Source organism: Suricata suricatta, chromosome 5, assembly GCF_006229205.1.
Source record: "Suricata suricatta isolate VVHF042 chromosome 5, meerkat_22Aug2017_6uvM2_HiC, whole genome shotgun sequence".
In the NCBI taxonomy this organism is placed as follows: Eukaryota; Metazoa; Chordata; class Mammalia; order Carnivora; family Herpestidae; genus Suricata; species Suricata suricatta.
The window spans coordinates 85877548-85904456 of NC_043704.1; the positions used below are offsets into that span (position 1 = coordinate 85877548).

General features: G+C 35.0%; 1 long non-coding RNA gene across 1 annotated transcript in view; it reads left to right on the plus strand.

Moving 5' to 3' along the window:
- The window catches only part of LOC115292736, a 143037-nt gene extending 121978 nt beyond the window's left edge, over positions 1-21059 (plus strand). The window contains exon 4 of the long non-coding RNA XR_003909109.1: positions 20788-21059. This is a non-coding gene — a long non-coding RNA (uncharacterized LOC115292736). The remainder of the gene's footprint in view (positions 1-20787) is intronic.
- Positions 21060-26909: the final 5850 nt, after the last annotated feature.

A 26909-nucleotide genomic window follows, 5' to 3' on the forward strand; every position in this document is an offset into this window, starting at 1 on the left:
GAGAGACTATTGAATACTGAAAAGGAACTGAGGGTTGAAGGGGGAGGGGGAGGGGGAGGAGGTGGTGGTGATGGAGGAGGGCACTTGTGGGGAAGAGCACTGGGTGTTGTATGGAAACCAATTTGACAATAAACTATTTAAAAAATAAATTTAAAAAAATAAAGTTATTATGAGAAATTAGATAAAGCAGATCCCTAAACCAGCCAAATACATTGTTTTTAATCAGCCAAATACTTTTAACAAGAGCTACAGTATATTTATGCTGTTCCATAGTAAATATGTAACTGATGACCTAAAGGCAACAGGATATTTTTAAATTGCTCTTTGAAAATTTGTTTTGTGATAGATGGAGAATCATAGAAAATTAACATATTATATCATAACTTTTAAAAATTTAGGAATAAAAATAGGCAGTACGGTGTGGTGTTGAGGATCCTGGGCCGAGCCAGATGAACTTTTCTAGGCATATTAAGATGAAGAAATACAGTGTCTGACTTCAAGATACCCATCATCTTAGGAAAGTAACAAGTTGGTAAACAAATATTTGTCTTCATACTCCTAGTGTAAACAATCCAAACCCCAAGAGTCCTACAGCTTCAATCTTATGTTTCCCTTCTGGTCCCTCTGGGTGTTTATCTTACTTTAGAGCAATTATGTCTTTTAAATGTTCTCTGCATGAATATCATGAAATGTATTTGGAGCAGTGCAGGGTTTCTCAGCTTAAACTTGACACTCAAACTAATTGGAACAAGAAGTCCCCAAATTTGCTATGGTCATATATATTTTTATCAAATATGGAAATCAATTGAAAATTAGAACAAAATAAATGTGAGCCTCTTGGTTTTAAAAGTATTTTATAAAAGAAAATTATTTTAAACTGTTTACTAAAATAATTTCATGCAGAAATAGTGTAATGAGTCCCCATGTACCCATCACTCAGCCATAGTTATAACCAGTCTGCTATCCTGGTTTCATCTTTTTTTTTCTTTTTTCTTTTTGTTCTTTTATGGGAAGTGCTAGAGCATTTTAAAGCAAATCCACAGCATTATATCATTTTCCCATTAAAACTTGATATCTTAATAGAATGAGTTTTTTTAAAGAACACACACACACAATAATACTATCACACCCAACACAATTAACAATAGTTTCATAATATCTAATTCCTTGTCTATGTTTAATTTTCCCCAACTGTCTCAAAAATCGTCTTTTTACACTTGATAAAAGCTCATTTTGCAACTAGTAGATTGTTGCAAAATACTATCAAGTCTCTTTTAATGGGCATCTATGTACTCTCCTCCCTTTTTAATATCATTTATTTTGGGGGGAAACTGTAGAATTTCTTACATTCTGGATTTGGCTTATGTATCTTTGCAGTATAAATTAGCATACAACATTCTGTCCCTCCCCTCCCCCCCCCCGCCTTTTTTTATTTCTTTTTTAAAACTAGTACTTATATCTTCAGGCTTAATTAAATCAAGTCCTTTTTTCCCAGATATTTTATAGGTAGTGCTGTGTAATTTCTATTGCTTTATATCATGTGACACATAATATCTGTTTGGTTTACATTTGGTGACATTAAGATTAATTACAGGGCTCAGATGGTGTCAGTTCAGATCCATTCATTTTAGTTTTCCATTAATCATTCACCTAATGGTTTTAGCAGACACTGTTGATTGTAACCTACATTCATTATTTCATTAGATATTGCAAAATAGTTATTTTCTAATTCTATCCTTTATCCTGGATTTATTAGCTGTGATTCTTTTATTAAAGAAGAATTTTCCTTCACCAGCTATTTGGTGCCCTAAAATATAGTTTATACATGAAAGGAAGAATAAATGATTGATCCTCTACCTTTATTTATCAATTTTCAGAAAAATGAGTTGGTCCCTATCTTGCTTTTCTACTGGGTCTCTATGATGGTTTGAAATATCACAATATTATTTTTCATTTTCATTTAGCACTTCTTTATCTTACATGGTTCCTTCTCTCTGACATCTCAGAATGATTTCAAAAAGGAACTTTCTTTTAAGTCTTAAATCTTCTTGAGACCATAAATCATGAATTTACTAAAAATTCTTTTGCTTTGTATAAGTCAGTAAGGAAAAGAAGCACTGCTAGCTTTTTCAGTCGGTGGAAATGTGATCTAGAACATTGGTTACAAAAGTGATGGGAGGTCTAAAGAAATACAGAGGTAAAGATATTAGTAACAGCAAGAAGCTACCACCCATGGAAGCTGAAGGACAAAAGGAAAGTGATGGTATGCAGTGTCCACAATAATTTTATCACTGAGGCCACTGGAGCACCTGCATCTGACATTGGCGCCACTGCTACTACCACCACTGCAGGAAGCCCGGAACTCACATTTGCGCTTACGCTGCAGTAACTGAGAAGACTTCTGTCACTGTTGCTATTGGAACCAGAGTACCTTGGCACTGTAGTGATGGGGATGATAAAGCCCCCTCCTCTGCCACTGCTGCTGGACTGAATTGTCTGAGAATAACCCATAAGCCTGCGTTCATGCTGTGCAGCTGTCATTGCCAGAGAAGCTACCAAAATCCTAAACTAGGCTTCTTTTGCTCCTGCCTTTCAGTCCAGTCTCCTGCAGTCTTCCCATTGATAGAATCTACCTAGAAGAACTACACAGGCAAGGGAGTCTTTGAAATGTAGTTTCCAGACTTCTATCTTCCTCCAATACACAGCAAAGCATGACGGTACAGAAATGAAGCTGACAGCAGATGGACAAATGACCACACATGCTCCTTTTAGTAAATCCATTATTGCAAAGGGAGCCAACTCCTCCAAATGCTCAGTAGTACATAGAGCTGCAGAATTTTTTTGTTCAAGAGTCCTGTGATTTTCCTTGCTTACTATTCCATTAATAGGAACTTTTGTGTCTGTCCACTGCACTCATATAGTCTTAAATAAGGCCTAAACCTTTCAGAAATTACAGAGAGGACTTTACTTTCAATAAGTGGCATAAAATTAAAAAATATATAGAAATTTTGACATCAGATCAATTTTGAGGTCAAACTATCTGGGAAAAAAAGAAGAAAACAGGCATGGTCTTTAGTGTAGCTTCAGATCTATAAAGCATCATGGATAGGATTTCTAAGGAAAGCTCTCCACCACACTGTATCTCTGCTAAGTGATAGTTTGTGTCCAGATCCAGGTTGGGCCCTTTCCAGGTAGTCAGTATACTCTTACTGCTGCCAATCTGTAAACATGAGGGGAAGCCAAAGGGACAGTCTAGAGTCCCTCGGACTGTCTTTGTATCTTAATGCAGGTCACAAAACCTTTACCTCTCATATAAATGTGTCATGTAAGTGGGCTTCTTTCTATTTAGTTACCTGGAATGACACTATGGATCTCACATCCCTTTCCCTTCATCTAGTCAGCTTTACCTTAGAGACATTTCTCCAAATCCCTGGTAAATAGTTAATACTTACTTAGTTTTCATTTCCAAGGCTGCTAAAAATTTCCCCTTTGTATACTCTCTGTTTTTAGTTTTGTGAATAGAAATTATAGAGAAGCTTGGACCCTGTACGTATAAAATAACCCTGCTGAAATATATACCTGTCCTATAATTATTATTTCAGTACTTGCCCTTACATGCTTCATTACTTATAGACAGCTATAAAATTTATTTTAAAATGTTTCTTTCTCTATGATGTATTAGTAGTTATTTCAGAAATTTTATGTAATAAATTAAATTATACATTTATTTAATAAATTTTATTTATTCATTTATTAAAAAGGTAACATCTTCATATGGTTAAAAATACAAAATATAAAAATAGTAAATAGTGAAAAGACTCCTTCCCATCTGTCCTTCAGCCATTCAGTTCTTTTCCCTGGATTCAGCTCTTGTATATTTTCCAAATATATTTTATGCATGATAATGCGTGTGCATGATATAATTGTCTTATACAGCTAATCATTTCCCCTGAAACGATTTATTTATAATCTACTAAACTGTTTAATTTATTTATGTCTATTTCTGGGTTTTGTATTCTGTTCCATGGATTGTCTATTCCTATGCCTTGTGATGTAAGTATTATTACTTTATAATATATTTACTTTCTGGTGACACTATCTCTCCCTTGTTAATCTTATCTTCAGTACTTTAAAGACTTCAGAATCTCAAGAGGTTCTGAAACTGCAGATCTAGGCTATCTTTTTTATATCCATTTAACAGGAAGAGAGGCATTGGATGAGTCATAGTCCATGCAAGCATGGAGTCAGTATCCGATGTTCAGGCATTTTTTAAAATCCATATTACTTAACATATGGTATAATAATGTTTCCAGGAATAGAATTTAGTGATTCATCACTTATAATATCCAGTGCACATCCAGCAAATGTTCTCCTTAATGCCCCTTGCCCGTTTAGCCCATTCCCCCACCCAGTACCCCGCCAGCAACCCTCAGCTTGTTCTCTATTTTTAAGAATCTCTTATGGTTTTCTCACTCTCCATTTTTATATTATTTTTGCTTCCCTTACCTATGCTCATCTGTTTTGCATCTTAAATTCCACATGTGAGTGACATCATATGTTATTTGTTTCTCTCTGACCGACATATTTCACTTAGCATAATACACTCTAATTCTATCCACATTACTGCAAATGACAAGATTTCATTCTTATTGATGACTGACTAACATTCCACTGTGTGTGTATATATATATATATATATATATATATATATATATATATATATATATGCCACATATCTTCTTTATCCATTCATCAGTCAATGGACATTTGGCTCTTTCCATACTTTGGTATTGTTGATAGTGCTGCTATAAACATTGGAGTGCATGTGCCCCTTAGAAACATAACTCCTGTATCTTTTGGATAAATACCTAATAGTGCAATTACTGGGTCATAGGGTAGTTCTACTTTTAATCTTTTGAGGAACCTCCATCCTATTTTCAAGTGGCTGCACCAATTTGCATTCCCACCAGCAGTACAAAAGGGTTCTTCCTTATCTGCATCCTCACCAATACCTGTTGTTACCTGAGTTGTTCATTTTAGCCATTCTGATTAGTGGGAGGTGGTATCTCAAGTGGTGTTGATTTGTATTTCTCTGACAAGGACTGGTGTTGAGCATTTTTTCATGTGTCTATTAGCTATCTGGATGTCGTCTTTGGAAAAGTGTCTATTCATGTCTTTTGCCCATTTCTTCACTGGATTATTTGTTTTTTAAGTTTTGAGTTTAATAAGGTCTTTATAGATTTTGGTTACTCCAATGTCCAGGCATTTTGCTGGATTCAGAGAGAATCCCAGTAAACTGGTGATTTAAAATGGTGACTTTTGCAGTCATCATAATTTAAGAAATTTGGAGGCTGTTAAGTAAATATTGTTGTGTACATTTCTTCCCCATTATGCCTAAAACTGAAGCAAGAAATGAAGGACTTACCATTTCAGAGAGTCAGTTGAAAAAAGCCAACACAGATAAAGGAAAAAAAAAAACCCCACCAGATTTAGCATTGGATCTAGAACAAAGCACCAAGATCTTGAATCCACAAAACATTTATAAAAATGGAGCCAGAGACAGGTTACCTGTCTATTCTTATGCCTATCTGGGTGATCTTCAATCATCTTTGTTAGTGTGAGTATGTGCATGTTTCAGCTTCAACTCTGACATATTATGTTGTTACTGTCTGCCCTGGGAGAAAAGCAATATTGAGAGACTTTTAAAATCCTTATAAAACCATGGAATAAATTGTCTCCGTGAAAAGCCTGTTTTGTCACTTACTAGATGTGGAACTTAAGCAAGATTCATGAACTCTTTGTGCATCTCCCTCCCCCTCTCCCATTTTCCCTATCTGTAAAATGTAAATAATAGTAGCCCTGACTCATTGGGTTGTCTTGAGAACTAAATCAGATCATATGCTGGCACTTAGCACATGGTGTGTTCCATATTAGGTACTAAATAAAGTTACTGTTAACTGTAATGATGATCATTATTTCATTTATTTTAACAACTATATGATGAAAATTTATTTTTATTCTCACTTTATAGAAACCAAGGTTTTATGTCTTTCCCAATTTCCACAGTGAGGCTGTTACTGAGAGAAGGGTGAGATACAAAACCCATTTTGAGTACATTCCAAAAAAAACGCCAACTTTTTATAGCTCTAAATCCTAAAATTATATGTTTTCTAAATCTACTACTGGCCAAGGTAGAGATCTTCCAACTTTTTCTTGTACTTCTTCTATTGATTACTTCTCTAGGCAAGATTGACTGACTTCAATGACCCAAAATCCTTTGTCACAATAAAACTGACCTGTATTTCCTTCTGTCAGTACTTTAGTGTATATCCTCAGTCATCTCTATAAACAGTGAAACATAATACTACTAGTCATAATTGTATCCTAGAATATCCAGTCAGTTTTGAAGCAAAGCCCTGGGATTTTCACTAAGGTCTTCAGTATTTTTACCTTTGTTCGTTAATAAAGTAATGAAAATGAAATCACCACTGGGGTTTTAACACCAAAAGAACTTTATATTCAGCCTTGTGTTTCTTCTATACCCATAACAAATAAATCTTCCCCCTTTATCGATGAGGAAATTCAGCATCAAAAATGACTAATTTCTCCAAGCTCTTGTCTAAGTTGGAGTTAAGTTCTGGGAAGTGTCAGCCTTTCATTTTCTAGCCAGTAGAATACATAACTTGGCTTGTTGACCTAGAGAATGCTGGGCACATATAATGTAATCCTCTGATGTAATTCAAGAAACAGCATTTCAGTGTCATGTTAAGCATAAGAAGATGACCTGATCTCTAAGAGTTCCATGTGAAATAATAGATATAGGAACATATGGTTACATGATCAGTTTTTTATGGTTTAGGTTTCAGGATTTGGGGCAGATTCACTCTCTCCTTCCGTCCCTTTTTAGTTAGTTAGTTAATTAGTTAGTTAGTTAGTTAGTTAGTTAGTTAGTTGCTTATCAGTCCATTTGCCAAACACCAAAGTTCTGGGGATAACATGGCTAAGACTAATTAGTCCCCACTGACTATTCCAGCATGCCAGGACACCACTGGAATCTTGTTTGGAATATTTACAAAATCTTGGAGAAAATGGAAGAGGAGTCAAAGATACAAGCTCAACTCAGACTTGTCAAGTAACTGGGAACTTATTGGCTCTCATAAATGAAAAGTCTACAACAGAGCAGTTAAGTACTAATTTTTGGAGTAGGTGCCACTTTGCCATTGAATCCTGCAAAAGTCCCAAGATTCACTCTAATTGAACCAACTTTGTTTACATTCCTGTCGTTGAAACACTGGTCCCAAATAAGGGAATATACAGTTTTGCCCAGTCTTGGAGTTGGAGTTAAAGTCATGTTTCTACTTCACCCCACTCTATGTCCAAAACTAAGTAAACTGAGAATAAAAAAAGGATATTTTCTATGGGATAATCAAAGTGACATTAGCAGAAGAAGAGAGAAGGGATAGCAGGCAAGCAAAAACAGATGTTTACCATACATGATCAAAAATATGATGAAACATATTCCATTATTTCATTCATTCATTCAAACATTAAGAGTATAAAAATATTACAGTACAATCTGCCCTCAAGGGAATCATAAGGCTTAAAAATATTAGTAATACATTAATTATTGTTACATATTAGTTTCCACTAAAGTTATACAAAGTAAGCTATGAAAATACATACTAGGTGAATCAATTATATTCACAGATGCCTTGGTTATGATTTTGTTATTGAATTTCACATTAATTTCCATCACTAACATACTAGTACACAGAAGTGTTAAAAAAAACAAAACAAAGACCTCACACATAATCCTTGCTAAGGCGACTAGCCTCACCTTAGGTGGGTCTATAATAGAACATGGAATCAACAGCTGAGGTAGTGTTTTTTTTATGAGCTGCCACTGCTTGATGCTTCTAGAAAAGAGTAAGCTGGCAGTATCCACACTGAGTATTTGTGAACTTCGTACACTACAATTTACTTTTTGATGTACAATGCCACAACTACTATTAAATTTCATACTATGGCAGGCAGTTATTTATTAGATAGGAAATTGCTCTCTTTAAAAAATGTCCTTCACTTTCTACCACTTCAGTAGCACTGCACTTTAATTGAAATTAGTGTAGTCAATCTGCTGTGGGCTCCTGAGAAATAATTTGTGTGAATAACTAGCACCGAAAACTTCCCCAAGGAAAAGCTTTCATCAGGGCTGAGACACTTTCTGATGATTCTAATAATTACCTTTCTTTGAGTTATTGGCTTACCAGTATGGTTGTCATAAAGTGCTTTGCTGATTTTCTTTCATGCCTCTTGCATTTATAGATCCCACAACAGAAGGAGACAACTGTTTGTTCAGGACATGAGTGTTTATTAAGTACTGCTTTTCATGAAGTGTTTATTGAACAAACCCTGAAAAATATTCTTCTTGAATATATTAGGATGTGGCCCCAGTTCATGCTTGTAAGTGTCTAAGGGATTTTCTGTGATATGGTTGTTATGGATAATGATTCCAGGAAACATCTATTGCCATGTATTTTAGAGATATCTTAGTGAAACAAATGTTATTTAGTTTAATTGCCCCTGAAAGCAGAGCCAGAAGTAAGAACCAGAGTTCAAGTAGTTTATTTAGGAGGTGATCTTAAGAACCAAGAATGAGGGAGTGAGGACAATGAAGTAGGAAAGAGAAAAAGTATAAGAGTGTTTTGTCAAGGTCACTATTGGGAGCATTGGGAGTCTCAATTTTACTGGGAATGTGATACATGTGCAAAATACTTCCCAGAATATTCCAGCCAAAGGACAGGAAGCTGGGGCACTTATACACTGGCTCCTGTTCAGTACTATGCAGAGTAAAAGTGGTGAGAGTTAGCATCTTTGTCTTACTCTTCATCATAGAGGAAAAACTTTCAGCCTTTCATCATTCAGTATGACATTAGCTATGGATTTGTCATATATGGTCTTTATTATGTTGACTGATATTCCCACTAAAGCCACTTTGTTGAGAGTTTATGTCATAAATTGATGTTGAATTTTATCAAATGCTTTTTCTGCATCTATTAAAACAATTATATCATTTTATCCTTCATTTTGTTAATGTGGTATATCACAATGATTGAATTTGCAGATGTTGAGCCAACATTGCATCCTTGGAATAAATCCCACTTGATCATTGAGCATGACTCTTTAAATTTATTATTGAATTTGTTTGCAATTACTTTGCTGAGAAACTTTGCATCTAAGTTCATCAGGGATAGTGACTTATAATTTTTTTGTGGCGTCCTTGTCTGGTTTTGCATCAGGGTAATGCTGACTTCATAAAATGAGTTTGAAAAAGTTCTCTCCTCTTCTATTTTTTCTTCTATTTTGAGAACTATTGGTATTAATTCTTCTTTGAGTATATGACAGAATTCATCAGTGAAGCAATCTCATCCTAGACTTTTGTTTGTTGAGAGATTTTTGATTACTGATTTAATCTCCTTACTAGTAGTCAGTTTGTTCAGATTTTCTATTTCTTCAAAATTCAACCTCATAAGTTGCATATTTCTAGTAATTTAGCCATTTCTTCTATGTTGCCCAATCTGTTGGCATACAATCGTTCATCATTGTCTTTTTTTTAATGTTTATTTATTTTTGAGAGAGAGAGCACATGTGTGAGTGGGGGAGGGGCAGACAGCGAGGGGGACAGAGGATCCAAGTGGGCTCTATACTGACAGCAGAGGGCCCAGTGTGTTGCTCAAACCCATGAACTGTGAGATCATGACCAGAGCAGACATTGGATTCTTAACTGACTGAGCCACTCAGGCACCCCTTGGCAGTCTTTTATGATCCTTTGTATTTCTGTGGTATCAATTTTAACATCTTTTCTTTCATTTCTTATCTATTTATTTGAGTCCTCTCTCTTTTTTTTTTTTTCTTTTTTATTAATCCATTCAGCCAGACTTCCAGACTGTCATGTAATTGGGATCATAGAGATGTAGGTTTTCCAGATTGGCTTCTCTCAGCTAGTAATAAGCCTTTAAGATTCCTGTGTTGTTTTGCAGCTTGATAGCTCATTTATTTTTATCACTAAACAATATTCCATTGTATGGATGTACCACAGTATACGTTTATCCATTCACCTATTGAAAGACATCTTGGGTGTTTCTAGTTTGGAGCAATTATAAATAAAACTGCTACAAATATTTACACATGGGTTTTGTATGCAGATAAGTGTTTAATTTATTTGGGTAAATACTTACAAGTTCAATTGTTGGATCATATAGTAAGCATATGTTACGCTTTATATGAAGCTGTCAAACCATCTTCCCAAGAGCTATACCACTTTGCAGTCCATCCAACAATGAATGAGCGGTCCTGTTGTTCCATATCCTTCCCAGCATTTGGTGTTGTTACTGTTTTGGAATTAGAGGTGGTACCCCAGTAATGTTTCAATTTAAAATTCACTGATCACATGAGATGTTGAGTACTTTGTATATGCTTATTTGTGTCTCCTCTCCTTTTTTTCTTGGTTAGGTTAACGAAGGTTTATCATTTTGTTGATCGTTTCAAAGAAGTGGCTCTTGGTTTCTTTGATTTCTGGTTTTCAAATTCATTAATTTCTTCTCATTTTCTTTTCCTCTGCTTGCTTTCATGTAAACTGTTCCTACTCTAGTTGCCTTAGGTGGAAACAGTTTATTGATTTTAGATCTTTCTTCTTTTTTAATATAATCATTCAATGCCATAAATTTTCCTGTAAGCAGTTTTTGCTGTATCCCAAGAATTTTGATATTTAGTTTGAAATATTTTAAACATTTCTTTAGTGACTTATTTCATCCACTTGTTATTTATAACTGTGTTGCTTAAACTCCAGTTATTATGGGATTTTTCAGCTATCTTTCTGTGCAGTATTGTCTGAGAGCATGCTTTATTTAATTTCTCCTATCTCAAGTGTGTTAAGATGTGTTTTATCATCCAGGATGTAGTTTATCTTGATGAATTATCTGTGAGTTTGAGAAGAATATGTAGTGTGCTGTTGTTGTATGAGGTCTTCTATACATATCAATTTGATCTAATTGATTGATGATACTATTCAGTTAACCGTATTCTTACTCCTTTTCTGCCTGTAGGATCTGTCAATTATTGAGAGGAATGTTGAAGTTTCCAACTACAATAGTGGCTTTGTCTGTTTCTCCTTGCAATTCTATTGGTTTTTGCCTCATGTATTTTGATACTATGTTGTTAGGTGCATACACATTAAAGATTTTAATATCTTCTTTTATTGATTTGACTCCTTTATTCACTATACAATATCCCTTTTTATCATCAGGTAAAGATTTTTCTTATTCTAAAGTCTGCTTTATCTGAAAATAACTAAGTTTTCATTTGTTAGTGTTAAAATGGTATATCTTTCTCCATTACTTTACTTTTTAATCTATCTGCATATTTGTATCTAAAGTGAGTTTCTTGTAGAAAACATAGTTGTGTATTTTTTATTTGTTTTAACAATTTCTGTGTTTTTAATAGGCATATTCACATTTTAAGTAGTTATTGATATGATTGAAATACTATCTGGTTTGTAACTCTTTTCTATTCTTTCCACTCTTGTCCCTTTCTTTTCCTGTTTGTCTGTCCTCTATGGTTTTAAATGAACATTTTAATTCCATTTTTCTCTCCTCTTTTAGCATATCAATTATACTGCATTAAATTTAAAAATTTTTTAGCATTTATTCATTTTTGACAGAGAGAGAGAGACAGGGTGTGAATGGGGTAGGGGCAGAAAGAGGGAGACACAGAATCTGAAGCAAGCTCCAGCTCTGAGCTGTCAGCATAGAGCCCAATGCAGGACTTGAACCCATGAACCATGAAATCATGACCTAAGATGAATTCAGACACTTAATCAACTGAGCCACCCAGGCAACCCCTCTTTAAAAAAATTTTTTTAAATACTGCATTAAATTTTTTAGAGGTTGCCCTAGAGTTTGCAATATATGTTCACAAGTAATCTAATTCTACTTTTTTAAAAATTCTACTTTCAAGTAACACTATACTACTTCACAGGTAGTGCAGATACCTTCTAACAAGGTATTTTCAACTCTTCCCTCACATCCCTTATAACATTGCTGTCATTCATTTCACTTATCCATATGATATAATTGCCCAAAACATTGTTGCTATCATTGCTTTGAGGAAACAGAAATTGATTAATCAACTAACAATTAGAGAGTTGCATGTCAATTATACTTCAATAATAGAATAGAGTTAGAAAAATAAAATATTTTTCTTTATCTTCATTTATTTCTTTTCAGGTGTTTTTCCTTTCTTTATGTAGATATGAGTTTCTGACCTATATCATTTTGTTTTTCTCTGAAGAACTCTTAATAAACCTTGTAGGACACGTGTAATGGTAAACTTTGTTTGCTTGAAAAAGTCTATTTCTCCTTCCTGTTTGAATGATGATTTCACTGAATACAACTTTTATACAATTTTTATGTTGGTAGTTTTTTTTAAATATTAAATATATCACTCTACTCCCATTATATTTGCATGGTTCTTCACCAGAAGTCTGATGTCATTCTTATATCTGTTCCTCACAGGTAAATGTTATTTTTATCTGTCTTCTTTCAAGATTTTCTCTTTGCTTTTACTTTTCTGAAGTTTGAATGTGGCATGTATAAATGTAATTATTTTTTGTATTAAGGTATTAATCCTATTTAATATTCTAATAGCTTTCTGAATCTATGGTTTGGTATCTATCATTAATTTTGAAAAATCCCTAGCCTTTATCATTTCAAACATTTCTTTCATTCCTTTCTTTACTCTCTTTCCTGTATTCCCATTACATCTGTTATCCCTTTTCTAATTGTCCCACAACTCTTGGATATTATCTTTATTTCTTTTTTTTTTATTATTCTTTTCTCTTTGCATTTGGGTTTGGGGAATTTCTACTGACATGTCTTCAACATCACAGATTCTTCCCTCAGCAGTGTCCAGTCTCTTAAATGTGTCCATCAAAAGTATTTTTGACTTCTTCTATAGTTTTTGTTTTTTAGTATTTACTTTTGATTCCTTATTACAGCTTCCATCTCTTTGCATACATTATTCATCTGTTCTTTTATGTTATCTATTTTTTTCCTTGGATTCTTTAATATATTAATCATAGTTATTTAAAATTCCCTATCCAATAATTCCAAAATCTGTGCCATATCTGAGTTTGTTCTTTTCAGAACATGTTTTTTGTATTTGTTAACACACCTGGTATATTTTTGGTGAAAGCCAGATATGATATATTGGATGGTAGGGGCAGGTAATGTGATTTTTGGTGAGGTTGAATGATAATATTCCTTCCAGTAGATAAGCTGGAGCTGTAGGTGCTATAGGCTTCAGCTTCCTCTAGTTTCCATGTGTTTCTTTGTTTTGCTTGTTTTTGTTTCCCCTTGTCTTTGTGCTTCACTAAGTTCTTCCTAAATTATAACTCAGATGTTATATAATTTATAATCTTTTGGCATTTGTCTCTAGTTATTAATGACCACATACCTGAATTTGTACAAACACTGATAAAAGGTAGATCCCACATTACTTAGGCTCAAAGATCACAAGGTACTAATTCCCCCAAATCTATATCTTGGTATCTTTCCACCTGTAGCACACCATGAATAATTAAGTTGAAGGACTGAAAGGAAAATAAGTGGTTAGGTCTACAAATCAGACTTGGGCTTAACTTATCCAAATAGGAACATATGTGGAAGAGGTTAAAATGAGAGTTTAGTTTGCCTAGTCAGCTCCAAAAGCCTGGCTCTCTTTAGACCTGCTTATCACTTCAAAGTAAAACATAGGATCATCCCTTAAGAGACCACCACTACTCTTAATTTTTTAGGAGGCAAACAGGTGGACAGAAGAGGCAGATCTGATGTGGAAAGAAGGTGCTGAAATTTCCCTCCCTCTTACCTTGGACATTGAAACTTACTTTGATTGATAGGCTATCATTTGTCACTCAGGCATGATTTTGCTTTGAGTTTAACTTGAATTTGGTGAATGCTTTGTTGTTCTAACAAATGCTTTATTGTTCTTGCTACAACCTTTCCTCAGGCCAACTCCTGTAGCATTTCCACATATCCTCACTCAACCATGGAGTTATTGCTAATATTTAGACTCTTGACAGATTGGATTTATGCTGAATCAAAAATTTTTCCTCACTCATACCAAATACATACACAATATATATACACATATATACAAATTATATACATATATATACACACATATATTTACCCATAAGTAGTCAATAAATATTTATCAAATTAATGAACAAATTCATAAATGAATCATCGCTGATGTGAAGTATTTAGCTTAATGGAGTGACTAACACTTCATCATGCATTATATCTACTTAAATCATTATTTTTCCATCTTGCCCCAAGTAGGAGCTCCTTGCTCCCCAGTAGGAGCATAGGATAGGGACAGATATATTTAGGGAATACAAAACATCAAAATCATATGAAGAATTTTTTGTTTCTTGAACCCTGAGATGCTAGGAACAACAATGAAGTATTATTTCCCAAATTGTGATGATAGTCTGATAAAACAGGTAGAGTATGATTATATTTATTTTTCAGAGAAGCTAAAACCAAGTGAAAGTAACAAACTTGCCCAAGGTCATAAAGCCAGTAAGTGATATAGCCAGACCATGAATTCAGTGCCAATTCCAGTTTAGCACACAGCTAGCCTTCCTTTTATGCAGAGTCTATTTAGACTGAATATAGGGCTTCATCCACACAGTAGGCCCAGGCTGGCCCAGAGAAATAAAGCAAAGAAGTATTCTTTAGTTTCTGGCTGCATTGTAGCCTATCTCTGAGGACTAAGCTGACGTATGGTTGTGACAAAGACTTTTGGCTCATGTATTTTATTCTAAAGAGTCCTCCAAAAAACCTGGGAGTTTAGTCTCATTAGTAAGAAAAACACTTAGCTGCTGAGCCCACAAGCACTGCATTTTCATTCGACATTCTTAATTAAGATTGATTTGCTAGTAGTAAAGGGGGGGTTCTGAAATGAACTTATTAAAAAATGGATGTCATTAGTGTTCTAGAAGAGACTTCTACTAATCTGTATGGCTGGGGTAGAAGGACCAGGACACGGAACAGAGTTGGTGGGAACTTCTCCAGCAAAAACCATGGATTATTTTCCTTGATAAATCAGGATCAAAAGGCTAAGCCAGTATTTACCAAATGATAGAATCACCTGGGATACTTATTTAAAATGTAAATTCCAGGTAGCCCTCCATAAAAATTCTGATTTTATACTTCTTTGGTGTAGATTAGAAAAATCTGTGTTATTAAAAAGCTCTACAGATGACACTGATGTAGGTGCTTGGGCTGCACTTGACAATAACAAGCCAAATCTATAAAAAGATAAGTCAATGTTCATCTAAATAACAACATGCTTATAAGTAATATAGAACAGCATTTAACAGAGATTATATGGATGAAGTCATATTAATATCTGTGATGTCCTAGATTTCATGGGACCACACAAATAATGAAGTCATAAAACAAAAGCAGGATCAACTTTTTGCCTAGAAAATTGAGAGAGGAACCATAAACTTTCCCTTTTGATAATAGTTCTACAACTTGAACTATTATCTGTACAATTAAATTAAGTATTTTTTTCAGCATTTACCACATTCTGGTACCTAAATCTCTGCCCTTTCATCCATCAAGTAAAGGAGGTAGGTACAGATAGATAGATATAGATAGATATAGATATAGATAATAGTTAGAGATAGTGATAGATCAATATAGAGGACATATGATCACTGAAAACTATATATATGATAACAGATTAAAGAAAATGCCTGAAATTTTCAATTAGACTGTCTTTGATGCCCACTACAGAGATGAGCTCCCTGAAAGAACTAACACAAATTGGCATTGTCCATGGTATCCATGTGTTCAATAAATATTAAATGGATAAACACAACTGGCTAGCTAATTAACTAGATAATTCAGTACAACTTATTTTTGTTGTAATTGTGGTAAATGGTTCCCATTTTTTATTTGCACTGTACTCTTTTTATAAACTATATATATTATGGGACCACCTACCTACAGGTATTAAAAATCCTATACACTTCCAAAAATGGTCCCTGAGGACTTCTTATAGGGCACCCTAGAAGATAGTATAGAACGTACTATCAAGAAAGGAAAGAAGGGGGCACTTGGGTGGCTCAGTTGTGTGAGAGGGAAAGAGAGGGTAGTAAGAGGATAACCAAGGTGAGGAAATTCGGCAGGATATCAGAAAGAGTCACCAAATTGTCATGGAATCCTATGTCTGGAAAACGTTATATATATTCACATGTCCACAGCTATGCTATTTATAAAGGGGAAACACTGAATATATGTCTAATAATTAGATAATTATTATGTAAATTGTGTTGCATAAAAAGATAACATTCTGGGGTCTTTGAACCCAAAGAATCTGTGAAATCTGCCACTTACAGTAAAATTTGAGGATATACGTATTTTGGGAACATTCAGTGATCCTCAGTCCTATATACATTAGAATCACCTAGGGTTTTAATTCTTTTAATACTGATGACTTGGCCCCATTCCTGTTTAAGCAAATCTGAATTTCCAGACAGCAAGCCCTTGTGTTACTCTGGAACACACTGAGGGATGATAATCCCTGGAGCAGAAGCATCATCACTTAAGTCCAGTTCCCAAAGTGTTTCTCATCTGAGATACAAGAATGTCTTCTATAGAGGAAAATAGTATGCACTCATTAGAAATGCATATTATGATTATGAAAAACATGGTAATATACTTATAATGTTGAAAAAAGTGCAATGCTAAACTGCACATATACTGTGATTATTGTAACTACCTGAAGAATATATATAAAGGTAAAAGTGCTGAAAGAATGTATGACAATAGGTTGCAAAGAATGGTTTTAGTAACTCATGAGTATTTTTTTCTTTATTTTCCAAATTTTCTGGTTCATATTTGGATGGGGTGGTAATCTTTGAAGGTGTGTATAAGGAGAACTTGGTAGGCTGCCCTCCTGGGGACCCTCTGGTATGCTTAGCCTCTGACATTTCCCTTTCAGACTTAATATGCCACTCAGTCATTCTTCAGTGCTATCTTCTTAAAACTAAAAAATGGCATGGCCTAACTTAAGGATTTCCCTGCAGAATGTCTGATTCTAACCTCTGTCCTTTGCCATGACTTTTAGTCTTTCAGATCTCCCAAATCAGAAGTTTCAGATCCAACATTTCTTTGGACTCATGGTTATAAAATAGCTATTTTTCTTCTCTGAAGAGACCTAAATAAAAAGATGAACATTTGGGATCCTAAGCTCTTTTCCCACAGAATGTGGAAAATCTCCTTGTGTGGAAGCTAGAAAATAGCTGATGCTAACCATAGCAAGGCACAAAGCATGCAAGTTTTAACTACTGCAAGACTAATAGACTGATTATAACTTCATTCCTGCTGGGCCTGAAAACCTGCAGGCATTCTTCTTTTCCAGAAGTTAGATAATAGTCCCTGTTGTTCTTTCTTTTAATTTCATGAAATAGCAAATCCCTGTAGTCCTTAGTGATTTAGCCAAGTAAGCAATTATAGGAGATTGCTGGATCCATCTGCTTTTTCCCCAATAGATTTGAAGATGAGAATGGTATGTTCAGTATTTCATTCTTCCAAAAAGTCAATCAAACTCCTACTGCTTTGTAAGGTCATTGAATACCTCCTGCAGGCTCCTTCCAGAACGCTAGTTGGGAAGCTTCTTATACAGCAGTCCCGTTGTATTAGTCAGGTCTCCTTTGGTTGCAAATGGCAGAAACCCTTTCCAACTACCTTATGGACAAACAACCACAAAAATAACAGCAATAGGGGCACCTGGGTGGCTCAGTTGGTTGAGCATCCGGCTTTGGCTCAGGTCATGATCTTGTGGTTTGTGGGTTGGAGCTTCACATCAGGCTCTGTCCTGACAGCTAGCTCAGAACCTGGAGTCTGTCTTCAGATTCTGTGTCTCCCTCTCTCTCTGACCCTCCCCTGCTCATGCTGTCTCTCTCTCTCAAAAATAAATAAAACATTTAAAAAATTAAAAAAACAGCAATAGCAACAAAAAATAACAGTAGGCACTATTTAATAGCTCACATAACAGAAAAGTCTAGAAGCAGGCTGGATGCAAGATATCATCAAGCATCTCTCTCATCCTCTCAGCTATACTTTCCTGTGTTTTAACTTTATTCACCAGAGGCTTCCTCCAAGTGGAGGCAAAGATGGCTCCTCCTACCAACTCCAAACTCATAATGTCCTTGCATGTGATCAAAAGGAAAGAGGTCATTTCTCTCCCAGGATCTGCATCAATCTCTGTAAAAAGTTTGGCCCTACTTGGAGCACACAGTCTGTGTGTGGTACAGCTTGAACAGATACCCCGATAATTGGCCAATGTAACTTACATGCCTATTAACATGAATCAAGGACTTGTAGTTGATGGTCTCACCAGGGAGAGGGAATGATGCATCTCTACTGTGATGTATATCTAAAACAAGAGTAATCCATTTAAAATTATCAAGAGCAAGGGAAAAATAAAATTTAGTTGAAAAAATAATTTTGATAACTTGTCACTGAATGATAGATGTAATACAGTCAAGAAAGAGCATTATAAGGGGCAAATTATAAAGGGAATCAAAAGCTGAGATTAAGTAACCAAATTATTGACTTTCAATTACCTTTATCCTTTATATTCCTCTCTGAGTACTTATTTTATGATGGTTTGCAAAATCAACATGCCTTTAGAATTTTGTATTTCTTCTCAAAGAACATATATTTATAATACACATAAACAAATGTCATAGCAACACAGACATAATGTTAAACAAAAATGAAGGAAACATGTCCGTAATCTTAACCCCATGAAGAAAACCATATGTTCAAACAGGAAACTCGTGATTTATTCTTATTTCTCTTTATCTGTCCATGCATAAAATTATTCTAATCAAAATTTATAAATAATTTCACATTCCAGTTTTAAGCACAATGTATCATAAAGATTTCTGTGTTGCTAAATAAGTTTATAATCATAATGCCTGCATAAATTATTTATAATCTTTATAATCATAAATATAAAGACTGACTAAATATTTGCTGTTTCACTTAACCAATTCCTAATGTTTAACATGATATTACTTTTCATTTTTTATATAAGTAACATTGCAATAAACATATTGATGTATTAAACTTTATATGCTTTTTAAACTTTCCTTAAATTCCAAGAAATAGAATTATTGTTTTAAAGGTATGAACACACTTAAGGACATGATTTTTGCTACATATTGATGTGCTGGCTTTCAAAATTATTCTAATAATTTACATGAAATATGAATATACCATTTTATGATAACCACACCAACTTTGGATATTATAAAACTTTACCACAATCCCTGGTTCTCCAAACTAAAGTAGTACTTCCTGATTCCCTTTGTCACTTTCAATGCTCAACCCTGCTTGATTTTCTCCTCTACCATTTTCACTACCAAGAAATATTTGTACTTTGATTTTAGCTCTTCTGTCATGCTGTCAATTTAGACATATTCTTGATTAAGTCAGAATTTTATCTGTTTTACTCATATTGTATCACTACTGCCTACCAGATATGGAACATAGTAGTACATATCAATGTCTTCCTTGAGCTTACTTTTTCTTTATAAAGGTAAAATTTACACTAAGTGAAATTCACAGATCATAAATGTAAGGTTCAATGAATTTTGATAAATCTATACACCATATAACCAATACTCTATTAAGATACAGAGTATTTTAGTTCTTAGTGCCTACTTCAATCATTATCCATTCCACCTTAGCAACCACTGTTTTTACTTCTATCCTCATGGATTGGTTTTAACTCTTCTAACCCTTATATAATTGGAGTTACATAGTATGTACTTCTCTATGTTCACCTTCACTCAATATGTATTTGAGATGTATCCATGTTATTGTGTGCATCAGAAGTTCATTCTTTATTTGTTGAATTGTACTATTCCACTATGTGAATATTTACAGATTCCTGTTGATGGGCATTTAGATGATCTTCAGTTTTTAGCAATGATGAATAAAGCTTCTATAAGCATTTTTGTACATATTTTTTTGGCCCTAAGTAAAAATATAAGAGTGAAATTGCTAAGTAGATGTTAAAAATAACTACGAATCATCTCGCAAGGTTGTTGTGCCATTTTACACTCTTATCAGTAATGTTAAGTGTTCCATCTATCAGGGATAGAACATGACATCTTTGCTGTGATGCTACTAATCTTTTCCATTTTAGCTATTTTGGTGGTTAGGTAGTAGTATCTCATTTGGGTTTTAATTTGCATTTTACTGATGACAATTATATTGAGCACCTTTTAAATGCTTATTGTCCATTCAGTATGTTTTTTTGTGAATGTGTTTTTATATACTTGGACATTTTTAATGGGTTATCATCTTTATTGATTTTTTAACTTATGGACACGTCCTTTGTTGTGCATATGTATTGCAAATATTTTTGTGCAACTTTGCCTTAATTTTTTTACTAATATCCTTTGATGAGCAGAACTTTTAAACTTTGATGAAGACTAATTGATCAGTGTTTTTATGAACAACTTTTCTTTTGCCCTACGTAAGAAATCTGTTGTAATATGGAGATAGTTTCTTATGTTTTATTCCATAAGTTTTATACTATAGCTGTCACATTTAGGTCTATGAGTCATTTCAGATTATTTTTATATATAGTTTGAAGTAGGAATAGAGGCTTATTTTTCTTTCTATACTTTCATTTCAGGATGTCTGACATTTGGGGCCAGAAAATACTTTATTGTGAGAAGCTGTCCTATTCATGTGAGATGTTCAGCAGCATGCCTGGCCTTTACCACCTAACTGGATGCCATTAGTACCCCTACTAATTGTGGCAATCAAAAATTTTCTAGATTTGCCAATTATATTCTGCTCAATCTACCTCCCAGAAGTTGGGGGGCATTGCCTCTGGTTGAGAACCACTGGTTTATGCAATTGTCCTGGCATTATCCTTTCACCATTAAGTTATCTTGGCACCTTTTTCAAAATTTAATTATTGTATCTATGTGGATTTTTTCTCTAGATTATCTGCTGTTCATATGATCTACGTGTCTAAATTATACCAGTACTGCAGTTTTTATTATTTTAAAATCAGGTAGCTTAGAATTTCTTCAACTCTGTTCTTCTTTTTCAAGATTTTATAATGTTGAACAAAATTGAACCCTGAAATATTCCAAAAAATATTAGTTCTATTAGTTGTTTTACATATTTCTTAGGATTTCTTACAAATCCAGTAATGTTAAATGCAATTCAAGATAGATTTACTTCTTCCTTTCCATCTGCATACCTTTTATTCTTTTTTAAAGTTTTTATTTAATTCCACTTAGTTAAAATACAGTGTAATATTAGTATCAGGTGTACAATTTAGTGATTCAGTACTTTTATACAACATCTGGTCCTCATCAAAACAAGTGCACTCCATGATATCTGGTAGCTGTTTAACCCCTTACCTGCCTCACCTCTGGTAACCATCAGTTTGTTCTCTATAGTTAAGAGTTTGTTTCTTGGGTTGCCTCTCTTTTGCTTCTCTATGCTCATTTGTTTTGTTTCTTAAATTCCACATATGAATGAAATCATTTGGTATTTGTCTTCCTCTGACTGATATTTCACTTAGCATAATACTCTCTAGCTCCATCCATGTCATTGCAAATGCAAGATTTCATTACTTTTTTATGTCTGGGTACTATTCCATTGTATGTATGCACACACACACACATGCACACACACAAATATGTACCACATCCATTGGGAAAAAGACAGTCTTTTCAACAAATGGTGTTGGGAAAACTGGACAGCAACATGTGAGAGAATGAAACTGGACCACTTTTGCACGCCATACACAAAAATAAAATCAAAATGGATGAAAGACCTAAATATGAGACACGAAACCATTAAAATCCTAGAGGAGAACACAGGAACCTCTTTGACATCGGCCATATCAACTTCTTACTAGATAAGTCTCCTGAGACAAGGGAAACAAAATCAAAAACAAACTATTGGGACTTTATCAAAATAAAAGGCTTCCGTATAGCAAAAGAACAGGCAACAAAAGTAAAATGCAACCTAAAAAATAGGGAAAAGATAGTTCCAAATGTCATACCTAATAAAGAGATAACATGTAAAATATATAGAGAACTTACAAAACTCAACCTCCCAAAAATGAATAATCCAATTAAGAAATGAGTAGAAGACATGAATACACATTTTTCCGAAGAAGACATACAGATGGCCTACAGCACATTCCTTTTATTCTTGCCTTGTTCTACTGAATAGGACATCTGGTACAATGTTAAAAAGAAGTGGGAACAGACACCCTTGCTGTGGTCCCAATCTTAGAGGGAAAGTACTTAATATAACACCATTAAGTGTATTTGCTATAGGTTTTCACTGAATGCCTTTGATGAGATTAAGGAAGTTCTCTTGTTCCTAGTTTTCTAAGAGTTTTAAATTATTAATACTTCAGTGTTTGTATAGTATATTTTCACTTTTTATTTCTTTTTAAGATGGGCAGACATGGACTTCTTTTATTTTTTTTTCTTTCAAGTTTTTATATAAATTCTAGTTAATTAACATATAGTGTAATATTGGTCTAAGTGGTAGAATTTACTGATTCATCACTTACATATAATACCCCGTGCTCAACATAACAAATGCCCTCCTTAATATCCATCACCCATTTAGCCCATTCCCTGCCCACCTCCCTTCAACCCTCAATTTGTTCTCTATTGTTAAGAGTCTCTTACGATTTGCTTCTTTCTCTTTTTTCTCCTTTCCCTTTTGCTCGTCTACTTTGTTTCTTACATTACATATATGAATGAAATCATATGGTATTTGTCTTTCTCTTTGTTTTTTAGCATAATAATACTCTAGGTCCACCACGTTGTTGCAAATGGCAAGATTTCACTCTTTTTGATGGCTGAGTAACATTCCATTGTATACATATACCACATCTTCCTTATCCATTCATCCACCAATCGATGGATATTTGGACTTTCTCATAGTTTGGCTATTGTTGATAATGCTGCTATAAACATCGGGGTACATGTGCCCCTTCAAATCAGTACTTTTGTATTCTTTCAGTAAATACCTCGTAGATCAATTGCTGGGGTGTAGGGTAGTTATATTTTTAACTTTTTGAAGAACCTCCATACTGTTTTCCAATATGGCTACACCATTCCCACCAATGGTGTAAGAGGGTTCCCCTTTCTCCACATCTTCACCAACATCTATTGTTTCCTATATTGTTAATTTTAGCCATTCTAACATGTGTGAAATGATATTTCGTCATGGTTTTGATTTGTATTCTCGGGATGTTGAGTGATGTGGAGCATCTTTTCATGTGCCTTCTGGCCATCTAGTTGTCTTTTTCACCTTTTATTTCTTTCTTTGGAGCACATCTTTTTTAAATAGCACATATTTGGGGTCTTATGTTTTTCTATACAGTCTGACAATCTCACCTTTGAAGTGTTTGGGCTCTTTTCTCCTCCCAGACATTAGCCTCTGTTGCATTTCAATCCTGTGTCTGCTGTTTTGCTGGACAAGAGAGACCTCCAGATCCAGAGTCTACAACAAATAGGAAAGTCAGCTACATCTTTTGGTTTTATGGATAATGGCCTTATGAAGAGGTTCTGGAGTGACCTGCAGTGCAGTTTCCCCTGTTCTCCAGGACTTGGATCTTCAGGCTACTTCAGCAAACAAATCAAAGCACACCAGGCAGTGGGTCCAAAACATCACTATAAGTAGGGGGATAAAGTAACCAAAGTCACAACAGAGAGTAAGTAACACTCTCCAAAAAACACCTCCTGAAGGGCCATTCCAAGGACCCCTCTTTAATATAGTAGTGCTTGCAGGTGCACGGCACACAACAAACTTTTAAAACATGCAAGGGACAGAAAACTAGCCAAAATGATGAAACAGAATAATTATCCTCAAATGAAATTCCAGGAAGAAATTACAGCTAACGAATTGACCAAAACAGATATAAACAATATAACTGAACAAGAATTTAGAATAATAGTCATAAGATTAATCACTGGGCTTGAAAAAAGCATACAGAACAGCAGAGAATCTATTGCTGCAGAGATCAAGGAACTAAAAAGTAGTCATGATGAATTTAAAAATGCTATATATGATGTGCAAAATAAACTAGCGGTGGTGACAGCAAGGATTGATGAGGCAGAGGGGAGATTAAGTGAAATAGAAGATAAAATTATGGAAAAAGATGAAGTCAAGACAAAGAGATATTTAAAAAATCACTCTGGGTCATGAGGGGAGAATTAGAGAACGAAGTGATTCAATGAAACAGAACAATATTCATATCATAGGAGTTCCAGAGGAAGAAGAGAGAGAAAGGGGCCGAAGGTGTACTTAAACAAATTATTGCTGAAAACTTCTCCAACCTGGGGAAAGAAACAGACATTGAAATCCTGGAGGCACAGAGAACTCCCTTCATAAGTAACTTGAATCGATCTCCTGCATGACATTATCATAGTGAAACTGGCAAAATACAAAGATAAAAAGAAAATTCTGAAATCAGCTAGGAATAAATGGGCCTTAACCTACAAGGGTAAACATATAAAGGTAGTAACAGACCTATCTACTGATACTTGGCAGGCCAGAAAGGAGTGGCAGGAAATTTTTAATGTGCTGAATAGGAAATATATGCAGCCAAGAGTCCTTTATCCAGCAAGCCTGTCATTCAGAAAGATAAAGATTTTCCCGAACAAAAACTGAAGGAATTCATCACCATTAAACCAGCCTATAAGAGATCCTAAGGAAAACTCTGTGAGTGGAATGTTGCAAAGACCACAAAAGACCAGAGACATCACTACAAGCATGAAACCTACAAATAACACAATGACTCTAAACCCACATCTTTCAGTAATAACACTGAATGTAAATGGACTAAATGTTCCAGTCAGAAGACATAGGGTATCAAAATGGATTTTTTTAAAAACGACCCACCTATTTGCAGTCTACAAGAGACCCATTTTAGACCTAAGGACACCTTCAGATTGAAAGGGAGGCAATGGAGAACCATCTATCATGCTACTGGAAGTCAAAAGAAAGCTGGAGGAGCTATACTGATATCAGACACCTATATTTTAAACTAAAGGCTGTAACAAGAGATGAAGAAGGACATTATAATAATTACAGGATCTATCCATCAAGAAGAACTAACATTTATAAATGTTTATGCACCAAATTCAGAATCACCCAAATATATAAAACAATTAATCTCAAACATAAGCAATCTTATTGGTAAGAATGTGGTAATCACAGCAGACTTTAATACTCCACTTACAACAATGGACAGATCATCTAGACAGAAAATCAATAAAGAAACAATGACCCTGAATGATGCACTGGACCAGATGGACTTGACAGATATAATTAGAACTCTTTATCCTAAAGCAGCAGAATATACATTCTTCTCGTGGACACATAGAATATTCTTCAAGATAGATCACATACTGGGTCACAAAACAGCCCTCAATAAATACAAAAGAATTGAGATCATACCATACACACTTTAAGATCACCATGCTATGAAACTTGAAATCAACCACAGGAAAACGTTTGGAAAACTTCCAAATGCATGTAAGTTAAAGAACATCCTACTAAATAAGGAACGGCTCAATGAGACAGTTAAAAAATATATGGAAACAAATGAAAATGAAAAAAACAACAATTCAAACCCTTTGGTATGCAGCAAAGGCAGTCCTAAGAGGAAAATGCATTGCAATCCAGACCTATCTCAAGAAACAAGAAAAATCCCAAATCCAAAATCTAACAGCACACTTAAAGGAACTAGAAGCAGAACAACAAAGAAATCCCAAGCCCAGAAGAAGAAGAGAAATAATAGAGATCAGGCAGAAATAAACAATATAGAATTTAAAAATAAACCAATAGAGGGAGGAGCCAAGATAGCAGAGAGGAGGGAGCTCTGTAAACTCTGTCCACCCCATTTATCAAACCGAGAAGGATATTACTCTCTTCTGGGAGAGCGGAAGGAGAAAATACGGACTCCAGAAAGAATAGAACCTCAAGGATACCTGAGTGAGTGAGGACGAACGGGGGAGATCTGAAAACAGGCCAGGCCGGGATGGGCAGGGGAGACAAGATCCCCAGCCCAACCTGTGGGAAGCATGGAGCCTGAGAAACTAAGGGAAGAGACAGGGGAGCACACTTCCCCGCAAAACGTGGCCTGGGCTGCGGCTGCGCCAGGGGCGACCAATTCGAAATTGGTTTTGGGAACGGGACCACGGACCGCATTTCCACAGCACACCTCGCCCCCTGCACGGACTGCGCAAATCCCAGGTGCCCACAGGAAAAAATAGGGCCCACACCTACGTGACCCCTGACAAGGAGTCGGTGGCGGGTGGAGGCCTGGGCGCTCGCTTAGACTGCAGGAGCTCCCAGCTCATTTCCAGCAGCACACAGCACCTTGAGCAACAGCTATGGGAAATCAAGAGAGACTCAGGTTTTTTTTTTGTTTTGTTTCTTTTGTTTGTTTGTTTTTCCTTTCCCTCATTGCAATCAAGATCCTGGCTGGAGGTGGGGACTCCACAATAGAGTCTGTGAAAGTGCGCCCTTCACCTCCTGCTACTCATTTTGCCTCAGGCAAGGGCAGAGCCTCTGAGAACAGCCTCCAAGACCTACCACATCAAACCACGCCCATCCACCAGGGGGAGCTGCTACTGCTTTTTTTTAAATATAAAAATTTTTTTTTCTTCACTTGTTTCGTACTTATTTCTTTGTCATTATTACCTCTTTTTACTTTTTCTTTACTCAATTCTTTTAAATTTTACTCCTTATTCTCCTTTCTCC